Source organism: Oryctolagus cuniculus, chromosome 16 (genome assembly GCF_964237555.1).
Source record: "Oryctolagus cuniculus chromosome 16, mOryCun1.1, whole genome shotgun sequence".
Classification (NCBI taxonomy): Eukaryota; Metazoa; Chordata; class Mammalia; order Lagomorpha; family Leporidae; genus Oryctolagus; species Oryctolagus cuniculus.
The window spans coordinates 48,975,054-48,994,258 of NC_091447.1; the positions used below are offsets into that span (position 1 = coordinate 48,975,054).

General features: G+C 41.8%; 1 long non-coding RNA gene across 1 annotated transcript; it reads left to right on the forward strand.

Moving 5' to 3' along the window:
* Positions 1 to 3,580: 3,580 nt before the first annotated feature.
* Positions 3,581 to 12,062, forward strand: LOC127492633 (uncharacterized). Its single transcript, XR_007922268.2, has 3 exons — positions 3,581 to 3,703; positions 6,768 to 6,827; positions 11,203 to 12,062. It is a non-coding gene; the product is annotated as an uncharacterized lncRNA (long non-coding RNA).
* The last annotated feature ends 7,143 nt before the right edge of the window (positions 12,063 to 19,205 follow it).

Here is a 19,205-nt window from a genome sequence, read left to right on the forward strand (position 1 = left end):
ATCCATGGAACACCTATGATGTGCTGGCACTGGGCTTTCCCAGGGGATTCAGTGGTGAGCAAGACAGCAAACGTGTCTGCTTGAGATCCCTGCCCTTTGAGTCTTCACATTGAGTTCAGCTGAAGAAATTGCCACCCGGTGATGCTGGCCCATGTGTTGCCCAGTCCTTCTCGACTCTGAGAGCTCTCATATCACCAGGCTAGGTATTCTGAGTCTTTGTCAAGCCACTTGTTTTCCCGCTTGAATTTTATATTTTTGCTTGCTACTTTGAAATACGTCTTTACATGAATCTCTCTGACAACAGGTATTGCTTCCAAGTATCCATTCACATTAGCTTAGGAAAATGGCAGTTTTCAGTTCCAGAATGTGTACTGGAGCAGATGGGGATGCCGCCTTTCCCACAGGCAAATAGGACATTGCTTGGTGGCTGTCCTGGGGCGTCATATGGAACTCTGCTCAACGGGTTCCTCAGGACGCACCCAGCCCAGGCACCTGGTCACTTCTCAGCTCCAGAGAGCCAGGCAGACAGACACGCCCATGCTCGTCCTCTGTTCACTTCATTCAGCAGCTCTTTCCAGGCCCCCTGTGGGCCTGTGGGAAAAAAGCTAATTATCAGCTCTCTGTGGAGACCTGCCGTGTTGCCTGAACTGCTTGATGCAGGAAGGGAGGTAGAAGAATGGTGTGGGCCTGAGTGGATTTACAATCAAGCCACATCTTCCCAGAACTTTCTGGTACATTTTTTAAAAAGGGGGAATATGTTTATGTAAATTCCTTGTTTAAATTATATGCACTGAATCTCATGCCTCTTAAAATATTAGCATAACCATCCCATCTGTGGCATGATCAGGATACGATGACTACCTCTTCTGGGGTCTTCCTCTGAGATGATCACACTGGAATGATGACTCCCAGGTCTCCTTTTCTGTTTCTCACTCCTCTTCCTCTCACCAGGAAATCTCATTCATAACTTTCTTTTTCTATTTAACTTGTACTTATTGAATCCCTATTAAGTGGTAAATGTGGTTCATGTCTGTGGGGAGCTTTCAGTTGACCATTAGCAGCAGGTAAGAAATGTATACACACATTTATAAAGTCCAAACTACCCATGAATGCAGTGAAAAATAAGCAGATGATATATTTTCCCATGGATATGTGAGTAATCAAGCTAAGGGGCTAGAGACAGGGAGAGAGATCTTCTGTCTGCTGGTTCACTCTCCAAGTGGACAAACGAGCCAGGGCTGGGCCAGGCCAAAGCCAGGAGCCTGGAACTCCATCTAGGTCTTCCATGTGGGTGCAGAAACTGAAACTCCTTGATAATTATGAATCTTATTAAATATTAGATAAATATCAAGGACCAACTAAAGTATTTCTCCAGCATGAACTTTTCCCCTTGATCTCTAAAGTCCACACCAGTACTATATAACCTACTCGATATCTCTCCCTAAGTATTCAAAAGGCATTTCAACTTCGCATGCCTTAAACAGACTTACCATGTCCCCCAAGAACTCCTCTTGAGATCTTCTCACTTAAAAAAAGAGGCATGTAAAATTGTATGTATGTATCATGTATTGCATGATGTTTAGAAGTATAGGCGCACTGGAGTCTGACTAAATCAAGCTAGTTAGCACATATGTTCTTAGCTCACGGAGTGATCATTTTTGGGGTAAGAACACTTTGTATGCTCAGCATTTATCAAGAGCCTGTTCTGCCCTAGAGGTGTCATTTGAACCGTAGTTCCCTTCAGCCTGTTCATCTCACCTGGCTGAAATTTTGCCTCCTTTGACCTTTACCTCCCTAACTCCTGTAACCAACCCAGCCTCTCATAACCACCATTCTACTCCATCTCTACAAGATCAACTTCTTAGGTTGCACTCATGAGTGAGAGATCATACAGTATTTGTCTTTCTGTGCCTGTCCTATTTCACATAATGTGGCATCCCCCAGGTTTATCCTTCTGTCACAGATGACAAAATTTCCTCTGTCATACAACTCAAGTATTCTCTTCTACATATGTACCATCTTTTCTTTATTCATCAGCTAGATGGACTTAGGTTGGTAACTATCTTAGATATTGTAAATAAAAGTGAAATAAACATGGTGGTGTAGCTATCTCTTCAACATAATGATTTCATTTTCTTTAGACATATACTCAGTAGTGGGACAGCTGGAACATATGGTAGTTCTAGCTTTAATTTTAAAAACTTGCATTTAGGGACTGGCCTTGTGTCATATTGGGTAAAGCTGCCAGCTATGATGCTGGCACCCCATATGGGTGTCCATTTGTGTCCTGTCTGCTCCACTTCCAATCTAGCTTTCTGCTGATGGCCTGGGAAAGCAGCAAAAGATGACCCAAGTCCCTGCCACCCAAGTGGGAGATCCAGATGAAGCTCCTGGCTCCTGGCTTTGGCCTGGCCCAACTATGGCATTTGAGGCCATCTGTGGAGTCTACCAGTGGATAGAAAGTCTCTCTGTAACTCTGCCTTTCAAATAAATAAATAAATCTTAATTTTTTCTTCTTTAGCTATGCGAGAAGCAAGGAGACAGACATACTCAGAGGACTCCCATCTGCAGTGATGAGGATGGCTTAATCAGAAGCCGAAACTCACTGTAAGTGTCCCACACGAGCAGCAGGAACCAAATCACTTGAACTATTACTGCTCCTTTGCATGCAGGGTCTGCATTAGCAGAACATGGAATCAGGAGCTGGAACAGGAATTAAATTCTGGCACTCCAGCATGGGATTCAGGCATCTTCACCACTGGACCAAATCTCATTCCATAGGTTTAATTTTTTGAGCTATCTTCATACTGCTTTCCATGCAGACTGTACTAATTTAAAATTCTAACAGCAGTGGGGAAAGGTTCCCATTTCTTCACATCCTTTCCAAAACTTAACATTTCTGTGTTTTTATAATTACTTTGATAATGGCCATTTTGAAAAGTGTTAAATGATATTTCATTGTGTTTTTAATTTGCATTTCCCCAATGGTTAGTAATAATAAGCATCTTTTCTTAGACCTGTTGACCTTTTTATATCGTCTTTTGAGAAATGTTTATCCTGGTCCTTTGCCATTTTTTAATCAAGTAACTTATATTTTTGTTATTGAGTTGGCTGATACTCTTATATATTTTGAATATTAATCTCTTATCCATTTGTTAACAATCTCAATGTTTTCATCTGCTGAGTATAGAGGAGGATATTATTTTTTATTTTTTAACTTTTATTTAATAAATATAAATTTCCAAATACAACTTTTGAAGTATTGCAGCTTTTTCCCCCATAATGTCCCTCCCACCCGCAACCATCCCACTCCCACTCCCTCTCCCAACCCATTCTTCATTACAATTCATTTTCAATTTTCTTTATGTACAGAATATCAATTTAGTATTTACTAAGTAAAGATTTCAAGAGTTTGCACCCACACAGACACAGAAAGTATAGAATTCTGCTTTAGTAGCAGTTTTACTGTTAATTCACATATAGTACAACACATTAAGGACAGAGATCTTACATGGGGAGTAAGTGCACAGTGACATCCATTGTTGATTTAACAATTGACACTCTTATTTATGAGGTCAGTAATCACCTGAGGCACTTGTCATGAGCTGCCAAGGCTATGGAAGCCTCTTGAGTTCACCAGCTCCGATCTTGTTTAGACAAGGCCATATTCAAAATGGAAGTTCTCTCCTCCCTGCAGAGAAAGGTACTGCCTTCTTTGATGGCTCGTTCTTCCCACTGGGATCTCACTCAAAGAGATCTTTCATTTAGGTCATCATTTTTTTTTGCCACAGTGTCATGGGCTTTTTAGCCAGATCCAAATGCCTTAAGGGCTGATTCTGAGGCTGGAGTGCTGTTGTAGGGCACTTGCTATTCTATGAGTCTGCTGTGTATCCTGCTTCCCATGTAGGAACATTTTTTTCCTTTTTAATTCTATCAATTATTATTAGCAGGCACTGGTCTTATTTATGTAATCCCTTTGACACTTAATCCTATCTTTTTGATAAATTATGAACTTAAACTGATCACTTTAACAAGTAAGATGGCATTGCTACATGCCATCTTGATGGGATTGAATTGGAATCCCCTGGCACATTTCTAGCTCTACCATTAGAGGTAATTCTAAGTGAGCATGTGCTGAACTGTACATCTCTTCCCTCTCTTATATTTAACAGGGATCACTTTTAAGTTAAATTTAAATGACTAAGAATAATTGTGTGTTAATTAAAGAGTTCAACCAATAGTATTAAGTAGAACAAAAAAGTACTAAAAGGAATAAAATAGTAAGTTATTCCTCAACAGGACAAGGGTTGATCAAGACATGGTTTCTCATAGTGTCCATTTCACTTCAACAGGTTTCCTTTTAGGTGCTCAGTTAGTTGTCACCAGTCAGGGAGAACATATGATATTTGTCCCTTTGGGACTGGCTTATTTCACTCAGCATGTTTTCCAGATTCCTCCATTTTGTTGCAAATGACCAGATTTCATTGTTTTTTACTGCTGTATAGTATTCTATAGAGTACATATCCCATAATTACTTTATCCAGTCTTCTGTTGATGGACATTTAGGTTAATTCCATGTCTTAGCTACTGTGAATTGAGCTGTAATAAACATTAAGGTGCAGATGGCACTTTTATTTGCCAATTTAATTCCTTTTGGGTAAATTCCAAAGAGTGGGATGGTTGGGTTGTATGGTAGGACTATATTCAAGTTTCTGAGCAATCTCCAAACTGACTTCCATAGCGGTTTTACCAGTTTGCATTCCCACCAACAGTGGGTTAGTGTCCTTTTTTCCCCACATCCTCGCCAGCATCTATTGTTGGTAGATTTCTGTATGTGAGCCATTCTAACCAGGGTGAGGTGACACCTCACTGTGGTTTTGATTTGCATTTCCCTGATGGCTAGTGATCCTGAACATTTTTTCATGTGTCTGTTGGCCATTTGGATTTCTTCTTTTGAAAAATGTCTGTTGAGGTCCTTGGCCCATCTCTTAAGTAGGTTGTTTGTTTTGTTGTTGTGGAGTTTCTTGATCTCTTTGTAGATTCTGGTTATCCACCCTTTATCTGTTGCATAGTTTGCAAATATTTTTCCCATTCTGCTGGTTGCCTCTTCACTTTTGACTATTTCCTTTGCAGTACAGAAACTTCTCAATCTGATGTAATCCCAATTGTCAATTTTGGCTTTGACTGCCTGTACCTCTGGTGTCTTTTCCAAGAAATCTTTGCCTGTGTCTATATTTTGCAGGGTTTCTCCAATGTTCTCTAATAATTTCATGGTGTTGGGTCATAGATTTAGGTCTTTAATCCATGTTGAGTGGATTTTTGTGTGAGGTGTAAGGTAGAGGTCTTGTTTCATGCTTCTGCATGTAGAAATCCAGTTTTCCCAGCACCATTTAGTGAATAGACTATCCTTACTCCAGGAATTGGTTTTAGATCCTTGATCAAATATAAGTTGGTTGTAGATGTTTGGGTTGATTTCTGGTGTTTCTATTCTGTTCCATTGGTGTATCCATCTGTTTCTGTACCAGTACCATGCTGTTTTGATAACAATTGCCCTGTAGAATGTCCTGAAAACTGGTATTGTGATGCCTCCGGCTTTGTTTTTGTAGTACAAGATTGCTTTAGCTATTTGAGATCTCCTATGTCTCCATATGAATTTCAGCATCATTTTTTCCAGATCTGAGAAGAATGTCTTTGGTATTTTTATTGGTATTGCATTGAATGTGTAAATTGCTTTTTGGAGAATGGACATTTTGATGATTTTGATTCTTTCAATTCATGAGCATGGAAGATTTTTCCATTTTTTGTTATCCGTTTCTATTACTTTCTTTAAGATTTTGTATTTCTCATTGTAGAGATCTTTAACGTCCTTGGTTAAGTTTATTCCAAGGTATTTGATTGTTTTTGTAGCTATTGTGAATGGGATTGATCTTAGCAGTTCTTTCTCAGCCATGGCATTGCCTGTGTATACAAAGGCTGTTGATTTTTGTGCATTGGTTTTATATCCGGCTACTTTGCCGAATTCTTCTATGAGTTCCAATAGTCTCTTAGTAGAGTTCTTTGGATCGCCTAAGTAAAGAATCATATCATGTGCAAAGAGGGATCATTTGAGTTCTTCCTTCCCAATTTGTATCCCTTTAATTTCTTTTTCTTGCCTAATGGCTTTGGCTAAAACTTCCAGAACTATATTGAATAGCAGTGGTGAGAGTGGGCATCCCTGTCTGGTACCAGGTCTCAGTGGAAATGCTTCCAACTTTTCCCTATTCAATAGGATGTTGGCTGTGGGTTTTTCATAGATTGCTTTGATTGTATTGAGGAATGTTCCTTCTATACCCCATTTTTTTTTTTTTTTACAGGCAGAGTGGACAGTGAGAGAGAGAGACAGAGAGAAAGGTGTTCCTTTTTCTGTTGGTTCACCCTCCAATGGCCGCCAGAGCCGGCGCACCGGGCTGATCCGAAGGCAGGAGCCAGGTGCTTCTCCTGGTCTCCCATGGGGTGCAGGGCCCAAGCACTTGGGCCATCCTCCACTGCCTTCCCGGGCCACAGCAGAGAGCTGGCCTGGAAGAGGGGCAACCGGGACAGAATCCGGCGCCCCGACTGGGACTAGAACCCGGTGTGCTGGCGCCGCAAGGCGGAGGATTAGCCTAGTGAGCCACAGTGCCGGTCTTCTATACCCAATTTGCTTAGAGGTTTTATCATGAAAGGGTGTTGTATTTTATCAAATGCTTTCTCTGCATCTATTGAGATAATCATATGGTTTTATTTTGCAGTTTGTTAACGTGATGTATCACATTGATTTGCGAATGTTGAACCATCCCTGCATACCAGGGGTAAGTACCACTTGGTCTGGGTGGATGATCTTTCTGATGTGTTGTTGCATTCCATTGGCCAGAATTTCATTGTGGACTTTTGTTTCTATGTTCATCTGGGAAATTGGTCTGTAATTCTCTTTCTCTGCTGCATCTTTTTCAGGTTTAGGAATTAAGGTGATGATGGATTCATAGAAAGAACTTAAGAGGATTCCCTCTTTTTCAGTTGTTCTGAATAGTTTGAGAAGAATTGGAGTTAGTTCTTCTTTAAATGTCTGGTAGAATTCAGAAGTGAATCCATCTGGACCTGGGCTTTTCTTTGTTGGGAAGCCTTTATTACTGATTCAATTTCTGATTCGGTTTAGGTCTGCTTAGGTTTTCTGTGTCTTCGTGGCTCAATTTAGGTAGGATGGAGGAGGATTTTAACGGCAGGAGTACACAGTCTATGGACAGTTAAGAATAAAAACAAGAGAGTTTGTGTGTATGTGTGTTTATGTGTGTGTGTGTGTGTGTGTGTGTGTGTTGAGGGAAAGGGAAGTAGAAAGTGGAATCAGAAAATATATCTCGCCTCTCACTCATTTTTAGTAAAATAAATTATGTAAAAATTTAAAATTTCATATTTTATGTTCTACAGCTTCATATTTTCAGGTTTTCAAATTCATTTTACTTTTTGAAATACCAATATTATGCTATGGCTTTATTAAAAGATCGCGTCAAAAGCATACCTGATTTTCTAACAAGGCACAAAAGCTAAATGAGTGAATGAGTGGAAATACACAGAAGTGAACAATGAGTCATCTTTCCTTCTGTGCATCATAAAATCATATTTGTAACTATGATGAAGGGAAGCTATCCGGTGCTAATACTGAAGTCCTGTATCTATGCAGTACAGCTTTAACCTGGGCCCAGTGCTATGGCATAGCATGTAAAAGCTGCTGCCTGCAGTGCCAGCATCCCACATGGGCGTCAGTTTGAGTCCCCACTGCTCCACCTCCAAGTCAGCTCCCTGCTTATGTACCTAAGAAAGCAGTGGAAATTGGCCCAAGTACTTGGTCCCCTGTACCCATGTGGGAGACCTGGAGGAAGTTCCTGTCTCCTGGCTTTGGATTGGCCAAGCTCTGGCAGTTGTGGCCAGATGGAGGATTTCTCTGTCTCTCTCTCTCTCTTTCCCCCTTCCCTCCCTCCTCTACTCTACCCCCCCTTCCTTCTCTCTTTCCCCTCTCCCTCTCTCCCACTCTCTCTCTCTCTCTCTCTCTCTCTCTCTTTTTTTTTTGATAGGCAGAGTGGACAGTGAGAGAGAGAGAGACAGAGAGAAAGGTCTTCCTTTTCCCTTGGTTCACCTCTCAATGGCCGCTGCGGCCGGTGTACCGCGCAGATCTGAAGCCAGGAGCCAGGTGCTTCTCCTGGTCTCCCATGCAGGTGCAGGGCCCAAGCACTTGGGCCACCCTCCACTGTACTCCCTGGCCACAGCAGAGTGCTGGCCTGGAAGAGGGGCAACTGGGACAGAATCCGGTGCCCCGACCAGGACTAGAACCTGGTGTGCCGGTGCCGCAGGCGGAGGATTAGCCTAGTGAGCCGCAGCGCTGGCCCCCTCTCTTTTCTTCTCTCTTTCTCCCCCTTCCCTGTCTGCTCCTCCTCCTCTCTCTCTCTCCCCCCTTTTCCCTCTATCTTTCTCCCTCTCATCCCCTGTAACTCTACCTTTCATAAATAAATTTTAAAAAGTTCCTGCCTTGACATCACATGCTATTTACCTCTAGAGTAATCTCAAAAATATTAGTAAACAGAAATATCCACTACTTCTGGAAAGAAGGAAGAAGCAGCTCAAATTGGAATGGTCATTAACCAGGAAAATACATGTAACCACTGTGTCCTGCATGCTGCTTTCTTGTAACAGGTTTTTTATTCTTGCCCTGGAATGGAAATGCTAAATTTTAGACTGCAGTGTGATTGGTGTACAGTAGATCAGAGAGGCCAGATGGCAAGTACTCAGCACAAGGTAAAAACAGGAGCAAAACAACAGCCCAGGCCAGGAGACTTTGTCCTCTCAAACAGACAAGAGGGAATAGAACAGCAAGGGGTTGTATCCACATGATAATTCAGAGCACAGCAGAAAATAGCAGGTCCAAAACATGATTAAAAATGCATGTGCCCAGCGGGAAGAAGCTTGGAAAATGGGAAAGATGATGAAGAGTTCATGAAGATCAGTGTGTTCCATACAAGGCACCACTCCACCAGTTGAACTCAGGCTACAGAGACGCTGATACGTTACTGAGGAAAATAAATTGTGTCCTTATCCTTAAATGTTATCACAGCTGGTAATAACTGGATCTTGAAAATGAAATTCTGGTGATGAAATGTTGATCACTGGAGTGCTGCCTATTTTCTACTCCCCAGAGCAGTTTTACGTAGAATACAGAGCCTCACTCTAGTGCATTTGGGAAGGTGGTCTGAGGCCATGGAGACATCCCTGAAGGGTGTATATTAAGCTGATCGGAGCTGCCTAACCAGATATCCCACCGTAAACAGATAGAAAGGAGCCTGTGATATGGCTTGTTAGTCTAAGTAGGAATTTTGAAAACTGTTTTTGGTGATTGTATATGGAGTCCTACATTTGTGACAGACTCAAGAGACCTCTCTTGGGCAAGATCTTGTGTTTTGCATTTCCCAGTAAATCTCTAGCATTCCTAATATAGGCTGTGGTAAGTTTTCAACAAGTCTTAGCCATGTAAACTCTACCTTCTAAATGACTTTAGCTTCTGCTTGAAGCTGATAAGGAAATCCTATGGCCGGCGCCGCAGCTCACTAGGCTAATCCTCCGCCTTGCAGTGCCGGCACACCGGGTTCTAGTCCAGGTCGGGGCACCGAATTCTGTCCTGGTTGCCCCTCTTCCAGGCCAGCTCTCTGCTGTGGCCAGGAAGGCAGTGGAGGATGGCCCAAGTGCTTGGGCCCTGCACCCCATGGGAGACCAGGAGAAGCACCTGGCTCCTGCCTTCGGATCAGCGCGGTGCGCTGGCCACAGCGCACTGGCCGCGGCAGCCATTGGAGGGTGAACCAATGGCAAAAGGAAGGCCTTTCTCTCTGTCTCTCTCTCTCATTGTCCACTCTGCCTGCCAAAAAAAAAAAAAAAAAAGGAAATCCTATGGATTTAGTTCTAGTTGCAGTTACAGATTTGCTTGGTGATTTTTGTTTGTTTGTTTTAGAAAGAAGGAGACAGAGATGGGTGGAGAAGAGGAAGCACCCCCTCCTGCTCTTGCAGTCCCAAAATATTGGGAGTGGGGCCAGGCTAAAGCAGGGAGCCAGGAATCCAATCCAATTCTCACATGTGGGTTGGGGACCCCATTCCTTGAGTCATCACCTCTGCTTCTTAGAGGGCCCATTGGCCAGAAGCTGGAATTGGGTGTAAAGCAGGACTCAAACCCAGGTACTCAGATATGAAATGTGGGCATCCCAATCAGCATCTTAACCAGTAGGCCAATGCCTGCTCCATGATTCGAATATCTTTAGGAAGCATTCCTATGTTTTGGACTATGGGAAAAGAGTGCTAAATAGAACAGAGAACTTTCCAGCTTATCTGGAACTTTCGATCTATTGCAGAATATAGGAATTTGAATATATAACTACATCATGCAGTTTGTAAGTGTTCTGTGTGGGGAATTAAACATAGAGGAGAGAGCAGGGCCCAGGGGAGTGGGAACTGACCTAGAAATAGGTGAAGGGGGAAAGAAAGGGAGGCTTCCAAGTGGTGGTGATTTATTGATGGTGATGTAGAGAAGGATTCTTGTTTGCAGTGTCTGCTGGAGAAAGATATGTCATGTAAAACAGCCTAGAGGCTACTGGAGAATTTGAAGACTTGAAATGAGTCAAACTTTGAGAGGTTATTTTTGTTTTATTTTGTTTTGTTTCATTGTTTGTCTTGGCATGGTGAGAGATGAAATAGCAAAAGAGAACAGAGATGTGGCCATTTTATTTTTGTCATCTTCTTTGACCTCCTTTACAACTATTGGATTAAGTGGTTTGGTTATGTTTCAACTGGTATAGAAACTGAAGCTGGTATCTCAGTGTCGTAATCATTATACTTGGTCAAGTTACAGTGTCGTGTTGTCTTCTCTCACTTGTCTTTCAGAGAAAGATAAATATCTGATAGTGACATACTTAAATTCTTTATTTGCCAATGAAGTCCCAAAAAACTGACTGCAATTTATGAGAGCTTAAAAAAATATAGTTAAGTCACTCATGTGTAATGGTCTTAGAAAACGATTGGATTTTGAATGTGTTAAGTGACAGCATTTTATTGTAGTACAAAATAGTATGCAAGGCAAATTCATGGTCAGTCCTTGAGTTGGAAAAGACTTTTCAGAGCATAACCTGTAATTTGCATTTGATCTTGTAATTCTAGGATGAAGTAATTACAGCATGTTGTGCAAAATCGGGGCTGAAGAATAATTTCATCTTATGAACTAGAAATGTGAAGAAAAGAATGAGATGTCAGTGAAAGCTACTCTGAGAAAGTCAGTGAGAAGTTGGCATGAAAAACAAAGTACTTTACATCAGAGGTAGATTTCAGTTTGAAGATGTCAGATTTCAGACATGAGGGGGAGGAAATGAGGAGCGGTAAAAGTTTTATATATAATCTTATGATCTGAAATAGAAAACATAGTTTCTTAACTTGACTCTATTAATCTACATGAACAAACCTTGTGTACTTATTTTACAATATTTTAATCTCTAAAGGAAGAAAATGATAATCTTGACTCAGGGAAATTTTGGGACTCTAAAAGATATAAGCTGGGAATGTTTCTTAACAGAAAGTATTATACAAATAACATTTGAAAGGGATTAGAACTTGAATGAAGGATAGTGCAGAGAACAATCACCCTGTATCTGAACCAAAAAGACATAAATGGAAAGTAAGATTTGTCTAAAAGAGTCTTAGAAGTTACCTTCTCGGCCGGCGCCGCGGCTCACTAGGCTAATCCTCCGCCTTGCGGCGCCGGCACACCGGGTTCTAGTCCCAGTTGGGGCGCCGGATTCTGTCCTGGTTGCCCCTCTTCCAGGCCAGCTCTCTGCTGTGGCCAGGGAGTGCAGTGGAGGATGGCCCAGGTGCTTGGGCCCTGCACCCCATGGGAGACCAGGAGAAGTACCTGGCTCCTGCCATCGGATCAGCGCGATGCGCCGGCCGCAGCGCGCTGGCCGCGGCAGCCATTGGAAGGTGAACCAACGGCAAAGGAAGACCTTTCTCTCTGTCTCTCTCTCTCACTGTCCACTCTGCCTGTAAAAAAAAAAAAAAAAAAAAAAAAAGAAGTTACCTTCTCCCGAACTGCATTGGGTTTCAGTTCAGAGTTTTAGAAGGTGCAATTTTATTTTGGTACCTCAGAGTCTAAAAAAAAAATTATCGGAGTAATGGACCTTGCCAGATTGTCTTTTGTGTATATCAGGTATTTTATGATTGTCTGGGTATTGCGTGTTTGTGCATCGCTGTTTTACCGGTGGTTGGGGTACTGTAGGTGGGTAAGACCAACCTGTGACAGTGTTTTGCATCTAAATATATTTTAAATTTACTTACTTTTTCTAAGGTGTATTGTAATGGTTTATTCAAAGAGCAGTAATCAACATTTTTCATTGGTCCGAGAAAAGGTGGATAGTTAAAAATTGACAGCTGCCTCCATTTAATGCTTTGGTACTTCATTTACAGAAGCGAATGAAAAAGGCAGCATTGATCACAGCAACGGGTGTTTGAGTGATTATCTGAAAGCAAAGCTTTAACCAATGACAGTTTTCATAGCATGTTTGAGATGATTTATCTTGAGTTGTGAGCATTTCTACCATGAAGAAACCGAGAAGCACCCCTACCAGTCCAACTGTGCTCACCTTCCAGGGTTCTAACAGTTTGTTATAACATTTATGTTCTTTCTCACGTAACTATCATTCCCCCGCCCCATACTCTTGCTTCCTTCATTTTTTTTTTTTGTCATAGGGAAGCTTAGCTTTCCCAACACCTTATTCCAGTATTCATCCTACTATTCCGTTAAGCTGATCACCCCAATAGTTCTTGTCTTCATAATCAACACTAGGCTTTTCCACTGAGCCACAAGGTGACAGTAAACCATTAATGAGTATTGTCTTATTTCATCAAGTATTTCTTTTTTTTATTTTTTTATTTTATTTTATTTTTTTGTTTGACAGGCAGAGTGGACAGTGAGAGAGAAAGACAGAGAGAAAAGTCTTCCTTTGCCGTTGGTTCACCTTCCGATGGCCGCCGCAGCCGGGGCGCTGTGGCCGGCGCACCACGCTGATCTGAAGCCAGGAGCCAGGTGCTTATCCTGGTCTCCCATGGGGTGCAGGGCCCAAGCACTTGGGCCATCCTCCACTGCCTTCCTGGCCACAGCAGAGGGCTGGCCTGGAAGAGGGGCAACCAGGACAGAATTCGGTGCCCCGACCTGGACTAGAACCCGGTGTGCCGGTGCCACAAGGCAGAGGATTAGCCTAGTGAGCCGCGGCGCCAGCTATCATCAAGTATTTCTAAGAGCAACACTTTGGCCTGTTAGCTTTCACTGAGTTTGCTCCTCCAGCTCTGGCAGGGTGTTCTCTCATGTTTCTTATGTATCAGAACACTCAGGAGACTCCCGTGCTCATTACAGACCACACTACTGCTGCTGTCCACCAGCAGTCACTTTCTGAAAATCCTCACCGTACCTTAATCTTAGCTTCTTTACATTTGGTGTCAGCAACAAACTCAAGATAAAATCCTGGCCCTCTGTTGACTTCATCAGCAGGTTCCAAGACGTCAGTGTCATCTTTTGTCCAGATTCTCAGCAGTTTCACTACCAGCAGCAATGACCCTGGAGACACCCACGTATTCGGATTATCCTTGTACACCTTGTTCACCCTTCTCTGGAGGGGGACCCTGCATTTCACCATGTTTGGAAGCAAACCATCTCTGTGAGATCATATTTGGAGCATAACAGAATCATGTACTTATTGAATCTGTTATTTATTTTCATTGCTATTCCCCATCAAATCTCATTGCATTCCTCAGTTAATTGGCTTGGCCACGTTAGTTGATTGATTGTTTGGTTGGTTGATTCAGTCAACTATTGCTGATAGGTACTGTACTAGGTTATTGTAATCAGAGAAAGAAACAAATGTGTCTGTAAACATGGTGACTTCCCTTAGGGAATTTTAATTTAAAATCTTCTAACAAAGTTTCATTGGCTTGATGTCCAGCAAGTTGCAAGACAAAAGTGCAGCAATACTAGTAGTAGTAGTTGAGCAAGTGCTGTGTGGGCCTCTGTCCTGAATTTCTGAAAAGTGGCTACGGAGGAGAGATTGGGGATCCAGTAGTTGGAGTGGGAATGGAGAGATCACAAGGCCTGCAAACAGGCTGGAACAAGTTTAGAGAAGGACATTATGTCTGGGAACAAACAGGTTTTTATACCAAGGCATCTGGGAGTAGATGCCAGAACACTGTCCCTCAAAGACGATCCAGGAAGTCAAATCTCCGCAGCTGCCAGCGTGCGAGTTAGACAGCACCTGCTTCCTCACAAGCAGAGGGGACTGAAAACCTAGAGCATCCTGGGCCACTCATCTCCTGCTGCTGTGATGACATTGAAGATTTCGCTATGACACGATCTTTTTGTAAAAAAAAATATTTTATTTGAAAGGCAGAGTTACAGAGAGAGAGAGAGAGGGAGAGAGAGGGAATGGATGAATCTTTCATCTGCTGGTACACTCCCCAGATGGCTGCAATGGCCAGAGCTGGTCTGATCCAAAGTCAGGAGCCTGGAGCTTCATCCTGGTCTCTCTTGTGGGTGCAGGGCCCCAAGCACTTGGCTGTCTTCCACTGCTTTCCCAGGCCACAGCAGAGAGCTGGAGCAGAAGTGGCGTACCAGGTCATGAACTGGCGCCCTCATGAGATGCCGGCAGGTGGCAGTTTTATCCACTCTGCCACAGCACCGGCCTCAGCTGTGACACCATCTTGATGAGAATTAAAGTAGATGAGAGTGCTTCAAAGTCAGAAGGTTACCTGAAAGTGACTAAATATTTGCAAACAGATTTTTATATTTGTGGAGAAGATAATATCATATATTTCAATTTAAACTGTGCTTAACATTGCCCCTTAAAGCCCAGCAAGGTGGAAAATTATGATTAAGTTAGAATTACTTAAAAATTAAACTTTATACGTGTAAAAGTAATAGTATGAGTCAATTTGGACTGCTGCTATGTTTTTTGCTTCAGTATGTAAATACCTTTTGACTATGTGAACATAATAAAAATGCAAGTATAAAATAAACATTTTCCAAGACACGCCAGAACTTACAAATTCAACGGCTGACATCTCTACAGAGCAGCGACTTACTTGGATTTGTTTGTAAGGACATTTTGTAGCTGTCATAAGGGGCACAGTTCCGTCCTGTTTTGGCAATACCTTGAACTTCTCCCAGTGTCCTTTCATTCAACATAACTGTTTATCTACTTGTTTCTGCAGCCATGCATATTTTTAGCTTGAAGGGGAGAATTAGTGCTATCCCATCTGTCAACTAACAGTCAGGAAAAACAACAAGCTCTACTGGGAAGCTTTGGGTTTGCTGTGATGGTGATGAAGTTTATCGGTAACAACACCCGCCGTACCACGGGCCTGCCATGAATCACACACAGTCTGTGCTAGGCACCATGCAGAATATTTGCATGCAGTCTTTACAATGGACACAGAAAACAGGGATGATTAATATTGTTTACTGCACAAGAAAACCGGAAACGCACAGACCAAGTGGCTGCTCCAGGTAGCATAGGTTATAAAAGACTTCAAAACTCATTCAAGCTGACCTCAGTGTAGGATTCTGAGAATTTAATTGTTAAATGTACTCTTCTTGGACTATCAGTGGATGCCTGAATTTGATGAATACACACGAGTTTGTGCCAGAAGCTTTGTGAGACTGATGCCGTTGTGGTTTTGCCTTCCACAAAATAAATTTCAAACAAGTATATGCCTTCATTTTCCAAGGAAATTCTGAATATTCCAGAAGGAAATTCTGTGTTTCTGTATTTTGAGGACTGTTCATGCCTGTTGCCAATAAGTTAGAATAACATAAAATGTTTTATAAGAAACTTAAATAATAATAAATGGAACTATCCTAAGAGCTGGGATTTGTATAGTGAAGACTCAGGACAGCAATATTTTAGATAAAGCAAAATAATGTATTGGGTTTTTTTAAGATTTATTTATTTATATGAAAGAGTTACACAGAAAGAGGAGAGGCAGAGAGAGAGAGGTCCTCCATCCGATGGTTCACCCTCCAGTTGGCTGCAATGGCTGGAGCTGCACCCATCTGAAGCCAGGAGCAGGAGCTTCTTCCGGGTCTCCCACCCGAGTGCAGGGGCCCAAGGTCTTGGGCCATCTTCTACTGCTTTCCCAGGCCATAGCAGAGAGCTGGATCAGAAATGGAGCAGCTGGGTCTCAAACAGGGGCCCATATGGGATGTCGGTGCATCAGGCTGGGGTGTTAACCCGCTGCGCCACTGCATCAGCCCCATGTCTTGGGTTTTGAGAAGCAAATAAGAAGACCTGATTTAAGGATCTGCTCTATGAGTTGTATTTGCTGATTTTATAACTACAGATGATGTTTGCCACTGTTTGACATTGTAAAAATGTCAAAATTTTGTTATGAAATGAGAAAATTCAAATTTATGATGTTAATCATTGCTATATATTAAAATTGTATTTGAAGAATTTTCACAGTAACCTTACAAATGCATCAAAAAGCAAGAGTTTTCGCCACACAGCAAAATTCCCTGCTCCATCCTCTTTCAAGCTACTAACTTTTGATTTATCAATTTTCTCAATTATTTAATAATTTATTTTTCTTTCTTGTTTTTTTATTTATTTGATATGTAGAGTTATAGACAGAGAGAGAGAGACAGAGAGAAAGGTCTTCCCTCCGTTGGTTCACTCCCCAAATGGCTGCCATGGCCGGCACTGCGCTGATCCGAAGCCAGGGATCAGGTGCTTCCTCCTGGCTGGGGCCCAAGCACTTGGGCCATCCTCCACTGTCTTCCCAGGCCACAGCAGAGAGCTGGACTGGAAGAGGAGCAACTGGGACTAGAACCCGGCACCCATATGGGATGCCGGCGCCGCAGGCAGAGGATTAACCAAGTGAGTCACAGTGCCGGCCCCAAAGAATTTATTTTTCAAAACCCCAAGTCCTTCACTCACCTTCCAAATTTAATTGTCACTATTTTTGCTAAACCAGGACATAATATATACTTCATAATGATATGAAGTGCAAAATTTTCTTTTGCTATTTAGATGATGTTATATAACTGTTGCTTGTTTGCTGTGTAGCCATCACTGATTTCCTCCTTTCTTGCTTGTCATTTTTTTGTCCACTGCTCAGAGGGACTGGAACGGTGAGACCATCCCATAGTGTTTTCTCTTTCATGGTTCATGTCTTTATAACACTAAGCAAATAGCTTCCTAAGAAAGGGATATATGAAAGAATTCTGTCGGTAACTACTCTCATGTCTGAAAATATTTTATTCTCAAACTTAATTGAGATATTGAGTATTAAACATCTGATTAAAATAATCTCTTATAATAGATTTTTAATAAATTGTAAAATACCCAGTATCTAGTGTTGCTGAGAATATTGATATTAATTAATTACTATAAGTAACGCTTTCCTCAAACCTTATATTTCTTTACTTTGCTTTCTCTGCCAAGGGAAAAAAAATTAAAATGCTGTGTTTACAGTTTCACAATTATCTGTTGCAGTGTTGGATTCATAGTTTTGTGGCCTCTGCCGTGCTCATTCAGTATGAAGGCATACCCTTGCAGTTTGTTCTTTACACAACCCCTATTAGGCATATGTTGGACACCCTCGAATGGCTTTCTGTTTCCTTTATCTCCCTCCTTATATTTCCCATCTGTTAGCCATTTCTGCTTACTGATTTCTGTTCTCCATTTCTGCTTACTCACCTTCAGCTATCATGTGTGAATTTATTTTCACTTTCCAATGCCTCTCCTTTGTCCCTCTCCTCCTCCCTTTCTTTTCTTTCAAATAACTTGAGTCTTTGTAGATGAGTGATGTCTTTACAGTCAAGACACATTAAGGAAGCTTTTATTTGTTTATACACCTTGTTCATATGTAGCCCATTTGTAGACTTTCCTGAAGTGGGAGGCACACATGACTTGATGTTCATAATTAACAATGAGACAGCGCAAGAGTGATCTGAGAGTAGGACGAGCTAGGGTGTGGGTTATCAATCAGATAAACGAATACTTCAGTGTCTGATTGGAAGACAGATGTGGCTGTTACAGATGGGAGTTTAAATGCAATATGTGAAGGGCTCTTCTTTCCCCCAGCACCATTTACTTCACTTCTCTTTACTTGAGTGGTAGAATTTGATTTTTTGTTATGAGAAAGGCTTTGCATTAAGGTTGGAAGGGTAGGATCTACATGTCTAGTGCCTTCTCATTCAGATTTCTGGTTTTTGCTGTCTCCTCTTCATCCTGACTTATACCTGGCCTTTCCGGAATCCTGATCTCAGAGGTTATCCATAGAGAAATATCTTGCTCTTGGCTTCCTTTCTCTGTGAGAATTTAAACTGCTCCTTCTTTTGCCTTCAACCTTTGGAGAGGACTCACCAGGCTGAAGTGGTACTTGGAATGTGCTGCAGCGTTTTGTCTCCTGGTGGCGTCCGTTTTGGTCTTTATGTTGTAGAATTATATCCTTTTACTTCATTTAATTACACTTTAGTTGTATCTTCAGAAAAAATAGAAGAAAATATGTGATCAGCTTGTCTTTTTGAACAAAAACGATCAACCCTATCCTTTTGGAAATAGTGCAAAGTTTGGTACAGGAAGAACGAGTAACTTAGGACTTTCTAAATTTCATATTATGATGGTCTAAAGTATTCTTTACCAAAAAAACAGAAGGTATGTTTTAAATGGGCAACACTGGCATCTGTATATACGGTGCCTTGTCAATAATTTGGTTTTAATAATTTTCAGCTGTTCAAAAGAAAAGAAGGAAAGAGAGATCTGGTGTTGCAATGCAGACCTGCTCCCTTCACAGTGACACCCAGAGTCAACATGAGATCCATGCATTGTCTTTTGTGATGCACACTTCACGTGGACTTTTTGATGACCCCCTTGTATGTTGTGTAATAACTACCACAATTGAATTAACATGCCCATGACACACATACACACAGGGTTACCATTTTGTATCTCTGTGTGTGTGCATGTGTGTGTGATGACTCTTGAGATCTACTCCTAGCCAATTTTGTGTGAACGAGTCAGCTTAATGAGCCAGTCACCATGATGTACGTTAAATCTCCTGTCCTTGTTCTCCCATGGCAGGAACTCTTTCAGAATAGTAGACCAGATTGTGTTGTTGCTTTA